Raw genomic sequence first — 12461 nt, 5'->3', positions numbered from 1 at the left:
CAAATATGCAGAATTATTATTGGTTTGATAAATGATGCACTCAAAAAATTATTGTTGGAGGTTGTTTGTTTAACTTAATCAATATAGTTTGATTTTACATATTTGTGTGTCTTGTTCAAACACAATTGAAATATAATACTAACATAAATCCTCGACTCTTTGACATAACTTATTCCATTTGTGTTGGGACAACATGAATCATTTTCATTGACTAACTGTGAAACTAGACTGGGTTCCCTGCATTGTCCTTATGACTGGATTTAGTACATTTTAAAATGAAATGTTATTATGTGTGTTTTTTTGCAGGATGAAAGATAAGGAGACTTGTTCGTGTTTACTAGATTTTCTGTGATTGTTGAGGGGTTACCACAGCAAATGTATGCCGTTTTTGCGTTTACTCATGAGTAAATACTCTACAAATGGTCATGCAGTAAGCTATCCGGTGCTTCATCAAAATACATTACATCTTGCTTACATCACTGAAGCATTCAAATTTAATTGGCTCAACACAAATGAATTACATTCAGCTGAAGTCAAATAAAATAAGTTGATGAACATAAACTGGATGAATTGTGAGGACAGGAAAATCTTAAATTCGATTGTGTGGAAATGGGTGTCATAATAAAATTAAGTTAATCCAACAACAATTTTCTTGAGTGTATGCATAAATAGTTTGCTACAAAAACATAAAACGAATAGTTCACGCATAACTTGTGCAACTATTAAAACGATATTTTCTATTCCGCTTAATCAGAATGCACTGTATTGGCTCATTTAAAATGTGGCCTGCATATATTATTTGCGACATAGGCCTACTGTAACTTTTCCTCACATTTCCAAATTTAGCAGACAACAGAAGCACCAATGTCGGCTCCACGTCATGTCCTACATTGCAAGTTCTTTCCCACATTTATCTTTGTAATTACTACCCAGCGACAGCACAGTGTCACTGGGGTGAGAAACGTGTTGTTTCCCTGCCCTCAGGTCGAAGATAATCGGCGTGATCTGATCCAGCTGGCCCTGTCCATGAGAGTACACTCCTCTACACGTTTTCTTTTTGTCATCTGCGGTCATTGTATGCGCCAGAATTCAATACCCAATAGGTAAAAATGGGGAGAAAAGAAAAAGGAAAGTAAAAGCGGCGAGTTAAACAGTGGGACAAATCCTTATTCCGTATATTTATAATCAAGAGGGGCAGTCTGCTGAACTTTAGCAAATGCCCTTCGCAGTCAGTCATTACAAATCTCTACTATTTGAATGCTTAAGATAATCGATTCTAATTACAAAAAAAACGTAGGCTATTTAAAAGGAATGGCAATTAAAGCCATGACATTAAGACAACCCAGATAAATACATAAACTATGAAATGTTGACTACATTCACATGGATGTTTCCAATTTACAAAAGTTCATACTGATTAAAAATGTAACAAAATTACTATAATTTCTGAAGCGTTTGTAGTTGCGTTCCCTGCGTTGACTCCGTTCACAGAGCTAATAAAATGTGTATCTGGAGTAGACGCAAAGGAAATGCACAGATAGTTCAGTAGGCCAATGGGGCAGGAAACGCTCGCACGCTTACATGTACACAAATAGAGGCCACAGTGATGTAACCATACTGCTGGCTGATATAAACATGATAGGACAAACAGCCAACAGAAAACAACTTAAGATAAAATCTAAACGCAAACAAATGCAATTTTTATGACACACACCATGACTAATTTACTCAATGTTTTTCTTGGACTAACGCTTAAGGCGGAACGGTAGTGTATAAGGTAAAGGGAAACAAACCCGGTCAATAGCCTTTAAAATAAAAGAATGGAATTGCCATTAAATATCTTATTTATATGACGCAGCTATTGCATTATAGTTTTAAATGAGGAGAATGCACATTTTTCCCACAGACCGTAATACAAACATGCACAATAAGAAGTAGGAGAAACACAACTCACCTCTTAATTCCACCTGTCCTCATTTACCCTTTACTTCAAAGTCGCGCGCACTATCACGCACACACACAAACACACGATATTTTATTATATAAGAGTTATGCTGTCCTATTTTGCTTTTAGCCAACCCCCAAACGAAAGCACATCTCATCATGGTTATCTCAAAATATTTTTCGTCAACTGCTGCATCCACATTAATTTAATTTCTTACTCATAAATTTGCCGTATCCGTTTTTTCGGATTTGCGGCTATTTAGAGATTTGGAATATTATTATACAGAATCTCAAATTAAATATTATGTGCAAGTATGGTAGTAATTCACTAACGGCACTCTCACACGCACATTTTCATAAACAATTTCTCGATTAAACAATTTATCTGGAATATAAGCAAAACACTTGTCATAAATACACTGTAAGAGTCGAGTTGTGGAGCATCAAATAAGAAATAACATCGCAGCAAGAAAGGCTAAATAAATGTTATTTTACATGCAAATATAAATATTGTTATTATAATCAAATATAAATACTAGCTAAACGTATTATTTTATAAGATATATATTTATTATTCGTACTTTTATTATTCATATTTCCTGGGTTTTCTTATATGATTACTATTGGTTTCTGTATAATTACTGCTAATTGCTTTTTTCTTACATAGACTATAACTAAAGTGATCCAAGTGATCCAAACTGACAGAATAAGTGTTTGATTACACAGAATAGATCCTTTAACTGATCATGAAAAAGATAACAGGGAAACGACAAATGCCTGTCTACAGTGTCAATAAACATAAATCTAATGCTTTTAAATATCCTTTTGAATGTCAAAATCGTTGTGCATTTCATTTTATTTTGTCAATCGGAAATGTTTAATAAGTAAGTATCTTTTATTTGAGCCTAAGTTTACCAAAGAAATGGAGGTAACATAAGCCTACTTATAATAACAGATCTATGATGCAGAAGTATTCCATAATAATACATAATAACACAATTATAACAATTCCGCATGTAAACATTATTCCACCAGTAATTTTAATTTGTTTTTGCTGTTTAACATTTTACTTTTGTCCTTTCCACGAAAAAAAACTCAGACACACATCAGGAAGTTGAAGACTGATAAGACTGCAGTACACAGTGAGTGAAGGTCTTTGTTGTTTTTTTTAGAACAATCCACAAACATAGGTTTTCAAACCAATGTTTAGCTCTACATCCACAAACAAAATTTAAATTAAAAGTTACCCCAAGTTACCCACACCAAGTTGCTTCGGTTTGACAAACTTGAGAGGCTGGAGGCAATTCGTCTTTATTTTAAGTGTTTAGGATTAGTGGAAATGCTGAGTTTAACCCAAGATCCCCAGTTAAACGTTTATCAAGCAAGGTTCAAAGGTCATGAGGATCAGAATCACAAACAGCAACATTGTAGTAAAGCAGTGGTACAAATATAATGCAGTCTCATATGTCAGGGTGAAAAATGCAAATATATAATATTTTTATATAAATACATTTAGGGTAATTTCAGGATGATGAATCCACAAGAGTTGATAACAATAGTTATTTACTGCCATTGTGTCAGTACTGGTTTGTGTGTATTGAGCGTATGGAGGACAAAATAAAGCACAAAATTTGTAAACAAATTCTGAAACAAAATAAATGCACGTGACGTGAAACTGCACTACAAAAGGTTTTGTAAAAACATTTTCAACTTTATCTGAACCTTAAAATGTCATTGGTGTAACACAAGATTTAGTGATATAAAATGATTTATTTGACTTGAATAAATGTTCTTCACATGAAGAACATTTCTGGATTACAAGTGTGGTTCCAATGACATCATCAGATCAAAATATTAAAATAAACATTCAGCTGATATGTGCACACAGACGCACGCACATGCTTTACTCTCTACACCCCGCTTTGATTACATGCTCTATTAATGTAACTTTTAAGAATCCATGTGTGTATGTGTGAATGAGAGGTATTACAAGGAGAGATGTAATAGGGGAGTGAATGCCCTCATGGGAGGTGTTGAATCTCTTTCTAATCCATTCATATTGTAGCCCAGCAACACTTATCCTCTGTAGCTGTATAGAGACAAACAGCATGTGTGTGTGTGTGTGTGTGTGTGTGTGTGTGTGTGTGTGTGTGTGTGTGTGTGTGTGTGTGTGCGTGTGTGTGTGCGCGTGTGTTTGTGTGTGTGTGAGTTTTATGCTCCATTAGCAAGTTTGAGAACTAAAGCCAGGTCTGAATACAGCTCCAATTAGAGAGAGTTAGAGAGCCCACTAACACACTAGTCTCTCTGCCACCCAACTTCAGTCAATTACTTCTCTCTTCTTTTCATGCTTTCTCTCTTTTCTTCTTTTATTTCTTTCTGTCTTTTGTTCATTCTGCTTTATCTCTTTATGCCTTTTCTGCTTCTAGCGCTGTTTCATGGTTGTCTCTTTTCTCTGTACTTTCTTTAAAACGCTGTCCATTGCTATACTTTCACCGTCCAGTCTTCCTATCAGTCCTGCTGTCTGTGTTGTCACTGAACGGATTCCTGTGGAGAGGTTATGAAAATATATCCAGTAGCTCTGCACAGCATAACGATTTTGATGCTTGCTTTAAAAATGATAGATAATAGATTAGAATATAGTATTTAACTAATTATTAAAACTGTGAATATGTTTTTTTTAGTGTAGACAACCTTGCAGTCATGGAGATGTGACACAGATAGGAGAGAACATTAATGTACACTGTCTGTTTATTGTTAATATTGTAACTTCTGTTTTTGGTAAATACCTGCTTTTGTCATTTATGATGCTGGAACACCTGAAACAGACACACACTGGAAAAAGCTTAACATCATAAAATTACAAAAGCACACAAATACAGAGAATTGTTTAAATACATCTTAAACTAAAATTTCTAGATAAATAATCATTTAAATAAAAAGTGCCACAATGTGAATTCGCAAAATATTGGGATATTTCTTTTTTTGGTTGGGCAAACCCAATCTCTTAACAAAGAACGTATTCATATTTGACCCAACAACAGGTTGAAACAACCCTGCATAGATACATTTATAACCCAACATTTGGGTTCGTCCCTTTTGATCCAACCATAGGTTGAAAATAACCCAGCATTTTTAGACTGCAGTTTAAAATTATTGCACGTTTTTATTTTGTTTTAAATTGTGTAATTGTGACTTCATGTTGTCCCAAAGTTTGAGACTTAAATTATGTTTTTGATTTGACTTAAAAATGCTATTAACAAAACAGAAGACTATGCAATTGATTGTGCCACGAGGAAAGAATGTATTGCTCAGAAGTTGCTTGTGCACATGAGACTTTATTGAGTTCTCAGTTGTTTCACTGAGGTTTCCACTTTATCTCTTGCAACATGTCCTTAGGAAAAATAACAAATTAGACAGTTGTTGTCATACAATAAGGAAAAAGAAGTTGTTAATCTGATATTCAACCTAGAAATCCTTGCAGTCTTGAGCTGCTATTTATGAGATTAGCAGGATCTGTTTATTAGAAAAAAGTTTAATAGCAATAAGCAATAGCCTCAGTTTTCTCTCATTGTTGTCTAGCAGAAACACTCAAGATATTTTTTCTGTAAACTTTCAGTAGTTTATGGACAGACATACCTCCCAACCCTTCATGTCTCCTGTAATGGCTAACCCAATTGTTTCCCCCCCAAGCAGCCTGATTGTGGACGCCAGTTACACGCAATAACGCCACCGGAGCATAAACATTTTAGCACGCTATGCTGGGCCATTCATCACAGTGACACCCGTAGGTAATCTACACCACGCACTGCACTGGATGTTAAACAGAGGCTCAAAACAACTCTCTCTCTCCGGCTAAAGGCTTTGCCCTTTCACACAGAGTCACAATGTCTATTTCTATGATACATGGATTATCATAAAGTGCTGGTAAGGGCATGTAGTAAAGCTATTACTCAAAAAAACATACTGTGTTGTTGTAAAGCATTTGTGTTCGATATCTGTTTCACAAGCTATTCATCATTCATAAACTTTTAAGGAAATGCAGCAAACATAGACGCTGATGTTAAAATTTTGCATTTTGAGGATGGCTGTGTGGAGAACATGTGCATGTGCAGAACATGTGGCCGGGGAAAGCAGCAGTTACGGTTCCTGTCTATGCCTGCTCTCTGTACTTCACATTTGCATGACGCCCCTGTCAGTCATTCAACGAAACCAAAGGCAACAGATGGAACCACCCATGAAGCCCTGCTCTTTCAGCCTGCCTTTCGCTCTTGGTCTCATACTCAACCTTCCGATTTCCACTTCCCTCCTCTGGAATGATGCTGTTAACAGTCAGCAAACTGTTAGTGATGAAAGTTTCTGTACTAACTGTACTACTGGGGTTACAGCCTCTGTAATAATGTACATCATAATATAAATGCAGGGACAACGCTTTTCATGATCTTACATTTTTTTTCATCTGAAGGTACGTCTTGTTTAAAATCAGTTGAAAAAATAGAATTGTGCCTAAATATGTATTTTATCACAAAAGCTCTGTTAGTGGAGCATTGCATTAGCAGCACAACGGTTGTGGGTTTAATTCCCAACGAAGACACATACTGACTTTTTTTACCTTTACATGTAAGTCACTTTGAATAAAAGCATCTGTGAATTATATAAATGTAATGTAAATGGATGAGATAGATGGGAACTATAATACCTATTAGTAGTCACCCTTTATGTTTGTCACTGGGTTTTGCAAATATCTGATGAATACATTAAAAAGTATTAAAAATGCTTGTCAACTTTGACATCAAATTATTTCATCATTTAAAAAAGTTCTGTGTTTTTTCCATTCACTGAAAAATAGCAAATTTGGACATAAAAAACAAGATTTCTGAAAGACATCAACGATACTATATATTCTATTTTTAACGTAACAACATAATTCCCATAATTCCCAACACAATTGCAACTACCAATCCATGATACATCATTTTCAATTTATAAAGACTGCCAGATGGACTTTCCTAATTTGTGGGAGGAAATTGATTCTCGGAAATGTAAATGCCTCAGTTTCTGAAGCGGCAGAAAACATGAGGACCAAATGTGTTTGCAAACCCACGTTTTGATTGTACCTCCAACGCGAACCTATATGAATCCAAGTGCAGTACATTGGTCTTTAGTTTTTGAGTAGAGGCTAAACTATAGGTTTGACGTTTAACCCTGATGGACCATTAATACAAAAGACTCAAATCCTTTGTTTGGTCCCCTCACTTTTTGGAAACAACGGCAGCTCCATCTGTGTCACACTATGTTCCATTCAGCTATTCACAAATGTCCCCCCTGCCACCCCTCAAACAGACCCTGCAAAAGATTGAATCAATACGACTTTGATAATCGACAAGATAGTGATTGGAAACCGCAGGGCGTACGTGGGATTCCAGAGGTGAGGAGAGGGACGTCATGTAGTTCAAGGTAAAAGGGGGAACATTTACAGGACTGCGCCTCCATGTCAAAGTAGTTTATGTAGCATGATGAAGCATGAGATTGGGGAGAGGTCCACAAATCCTTGCTGAAGCATTGCCAAGGTTAAATGGTCTACTGAAACATGTTCAGCATTAAGACCAGCCGCCAATCCACACAGATTTACTGCTCTCCATGAAAGCGGCTGATTGGACCATTTAGCATGCATGATTATGACATAATCGTACACATCAGGTTCTTTAAATCCACATTTGCTGTAAACAATTTAACAACCTAGCATTGATCGTGCAACTGTTCCTCACTCTATGAATAAATACAGAGGAATTTGTGTGCGTACAGTATATCCATTTAGATAAATTTGACTTTCTCAATGAAATGGAAAACAGAGGCGGGATCCTGCAGGAGTGACTCAGTTTGCTCAAGCTGGTAATTTTGTGCATATGAGTATTCCAGTGAATGTGTGTAGAGAAGTGTGACATTCACTTAGTATTGCTTAGTATTGGCTTGAGACTTTGCCATCCCGGGTCTCCTGTTAATAATGTCTGTATATCGGTCCATTGACTGTATATCGGTATCCCTGCGTCCGTTTCTGTGGAGAATGAACAAAATGAAAAATGAATTTTTTTACTTTTGTGCTCAACGTCAATCTCTCTCCCTGACCGTGCCCCCTGTCTCTCTGTCCCTCAGGTAAAAAGTGAGCCTGTGCAATAACATTTTGTTTGCCAGGCGTGGACCACATGAATGCGGGCTTTTGTTGTTTCTTATTCCCTCTTCCAACAGGCCCATTTGAAATGTCTGCGTAAAGCACCTCTGTCCTCCTAAAGTAGAAAAAGATGCCGTTTGATTTGATACTTCCTCCCAAGACGGCACATGCTTCCTGTGTCCTGTCACAACATGGCTGGAACTGAGCCGATAGTTTGGGTCTCTATGACGACTGAAGGCTGACGCTTCGGGGTGGTCGGAGTGTGCGTGTGTGTCTTTTTATGTGTGTGGGGTTGTACATGTTGAATGGATCGCAGTAGGAAGTTGGAGTGGAGTCCGTGGGGGGGTAACTGGATATATATGCGATGCTGTGTGGCTGAAGGCCTGTAGATTTCCTCAACTGATGCTCTGTCTGCCTTGTAAATCTATTTTTCTTCCCAAACAAACACGCCACCAGATCTAGAGTTTAGCTTCAAATATACAGCGTATATGGCAGGGCCCTCTTTCTCTCACACATCAGTTAAGTGACTTATCTCCTACTGTACATCTTGCACATTTTGTATATTCTGTTTTCACATGCTTAACATATATGTATATGATTGCAAATAAGAAAAAGAAATGATTAGGATTAACAAACTAGCTACTGCCACCTCAGTGGGAAAAGATGTACACACACACACACACACGGTTGTGATTTAGTTCTCTGTAGTATTTTGGCTCGAGGGCTCTATGGGTGGGTGGTGAGCATTAATTACTCAGACTGCCCAGTGTAATGCACTGCTCTTTAACCCAAAACTCCCTTTGAATCCTCTACACTTGTATTTTCATTCCATTTTTATTCCTGCTCTTATTCCACCAATCCATGAAACACCCAGAGAAACGCTTAAAAGATCGAATTTGTGTGATAACATGAATTTACAGATCATATTCAAATGTCTTAATATTACTCAACAAACCTAACTTTCATTACGCCAATGACAATAATCAAAGTAAATAATCAAAAGTAATTGAAGGTATATAAATTTTCAACAAATTAACAAACCACACAGTTTGTCAGGATTTAGTATACTATAAAATGCATACTTTTAATGATAGGTGCACAAGAAGATACTTTAAAACCCAAACAATTGATTTAAGCTATGCTGGGTTGTTTTGTTTACCGTGGTTGGATCAAATAATGATATTTTAGAATGTAAAATAGTGTGTGTGTGTGTAGTTTGACTACCTGGATTAATTAAGCAGAAATTTACACAGTAACAGCCATATAAAACAAGTGTTTATTGGTTATAGATTGGTTGTAGAAGAAGTTGACACGGTTTATAGTTGTATTTCATTTTAATAGCTTAATTTAACTATCCAAGGTCACAGACAGTCATACGGTTTGCAATTGCCAATGATGAAAGAAAAATATCAGCTTGCCAAATGAAAAATGTCCATTAAAATAAAATTCCTTAACTGAAATGAATTTCCATGTTTGTCTCTTGGCTACCGAATAAAGTAATGTATCTTTCCCAGAGTGTGTTGATTCTTTCTTGACAATTGTTTGCATGCAGATTATATCCCGTGTTTGTTTTTGATAATTCGTCCATAATTCTTTATCAGGACGTTCAGACCTCACTTAGTTGCCAGTGCACATGCCTCTATTCATCTTCACATTGAAATAATATTTACCCAATGTTTCTGACAGGTTCCACAAAACATATGCTTGTCCCTCACTAATAGTTCTGTATTTTTGAGCCTAAAGCAACATTCTCAGCTTTGTTTTACCAAAGTGTTTGTTGTTTTATCCAAGAAATCATCTAGGTCGAGGAAACGCAAGGATATCCTTCACCAGGCATGACACAGAACTGTACACATCGGCCCATTTATGCTCATATGCATTCCACACACATACATGTACATACACTTAGCCTACATTCATTTGCACACAAAGACACAAAAATATACAAACATAAAATCCACTGCTGTGCCAAATCAAACATGGTGAACATGCAGTTTTTGAACCCATTAAATTGTATTTCAGGGGAATTCCACTTAGTTACATTTCTCTTTTGTTGATGTATGAATTATCTATTTATGTTGGATAACTGAACTAAAGCAGAATCTCAAATGTGCACATAAGCACGTGCGAGTACAAAGCACACTATACACACACACATCAGGTCAAAAGTTTGTCAATGTCTGGGTTACTATTTCAGTTTTTGGGGAATTAGGCAAATATATTCATGAAACACAGAAAGTTTACAGACTGTACACATTATACATTTGCATTCTGAGGAACTTTGAACAAACATTACCAAGTGTGTGTGTGTCCCTGCCTAAATGCATTGTGGCAACAAATGTGAAACCAAAATTAAGCAAAACCTACTGTAACAAATCCGCACAAAACCTCCCATTGAGGATATCCTTATTTCTAAAAACACAATAAAATATAATATATATATATATATATATATATTCTACTTTTTAAATTGTACAAATGCAAAAAGCTTTTAGGGTTAGCGTGCACTACTTGTTTATAATTGTCATTATATGTTATGATGATGAAAGGATGCTCATTGTGAAATAATAAAACATTACAGCATCCCCTGACGTCACAAAAATATTGTTTATTAATTAATTTTTTTCACCACATTCTATCAAGTTTTGGTATCAGTTATTTCAGTAAAACCTGTTTTCCCTTTTCTCTTACTGAAATTTGAATAGCAGAAATAAAACAATGTCATTTTTTAAGCCTAATATTTAAGCCCATCTATATTGATTTTATGAAACAATGTCCTTCATGAAAGTATGACCCAAGCGGACTGTTACCGTCTGGCACGAGTACACACACACGTTCTTGACCCAATTCAATGTGAGACGTTCATGCTTTGTTTTTCCAAGGCATTCTCTACTGGGACGAATTACAACCAACCGCAGCTTTATGGACCTGCAGAAAGAAGGAGAGAGTGAGTGTTTGAGAGAGAGAGTGAGAGAGAGACTGCGTCTGACTGATTTCCACAGTGGCAGATAACATGCACATTCTCCACAGTCATGAGAAGATCGTTCGCTTTCGGTGACCCTCAAAGTCTTCCATCTTCACCTCTAAAATAAAAAGTACTGCGCCGGGTCGCGACCCGTTTACGCTCTCCCTCCCTCGCGAGCAGAGTCGTAACACTTTTTAGTGGATGTAGTGAGGCCGAGTTCACTTAGAAAGACTAACTCAACCACAGTTGCAACCACAGTTTGCATAAAAACCTCAAAATAAACAGCCTATCGTATCATAAAGCTCACACTGTGAAACGGAAAGCTAAAATAGACAGTAAGTGTGCGCGCACACACAACGTGTTCATTATTTCAAATGTGCCGCTGTGCATCCTGTGACATTTAACCTGTCAAGCCCACAAAGTGTATGACTTCCTTAAATGTGCTTCAATCCACGAACATCTGGGTGAGATAAACCTTAGATATCCCTCAAGGCCATACACACACACAAATGGAGGAAGGAAAAGCAAAGCAGCTCTCACCTCACTCACAAAATTTCTAGGGTGAGACCCGTGGAGACACTTTGTTGAGTTTTTTATACAATGTTGCAGGAAGAAGAAGTAAACACTCTCTGTTCCACGCAGATGTGGGTTTGAAGGTTTGCTTAGGGTGAATACTTGCATAGTTTGCACAATATTTCCTCAAGACTGGAAACAAAATACTGGTGTATGATGACTCAACGACACAAAGCTCAGTCAAATGCAGAGAGAGAGAGGAAACTGTATTTCCAATATGACAAAACTTCTTAGGTCAAATTTACATACCTCACTGACATCTTGCAGGCATGAATCAATGCAGTCCCAGTTTTCTACAACTGAACTGAAGAGTTTTAATTAATGACAGATTGCTGTGTATATGTGTGTGTGATAAACCTGTATCCTTTTCCACATCTGTTTAACCCAGAGGGAGGACAAGCTGCTCAATATCTGACTTTACTCCCTCTTTCTGAAACTAAGCATGTATGTGTGAGTTCGTCTCTTATCTCTGAAGGCTACCACCACACACGGCTGAAGGTAGAGATAGGAAGTGGAGTGGCAATTTTGTACTCTATTGAAACGCTCGCACACACGCCACACACATGTGATTGGCTAATAATTGTGATCCAATGCAATAAAAGGAATACAGAGTGCAGGCTGAGGTATAGTATTAGCCAAGCAAACATTAATACGTTCAGAAGATTGCATGACGAGCTGTGCCATGGTGGAAACACTGATGCGCCATTCATAAGCATCATTGGCTACACTAGCCAAATCAGTCAAAGCTAAATAAGACACTTGGAAAAGACCAAACTGCTCTAGCATGCTTAGCATATTTCTGAGATCTCCTCA

This window comes from Barbatula barbatula (genome assembly GCF_947034865.1).
Source record: "Barbatula barbatula genome assembly, chromosome: 2".
NCBI classification, from domain to species: domain Eukaryota; kingdom Metazoa; phylum Chordata; class Actinopteri; order Cypriniformes; family Nemacheilidae; genus Barbatula; species Barbatula barbatula.
The sequence above is the reverse complement of the archived record's forward strand: the minus strand, read 5'-3'. Positions refer to the sequence as shown.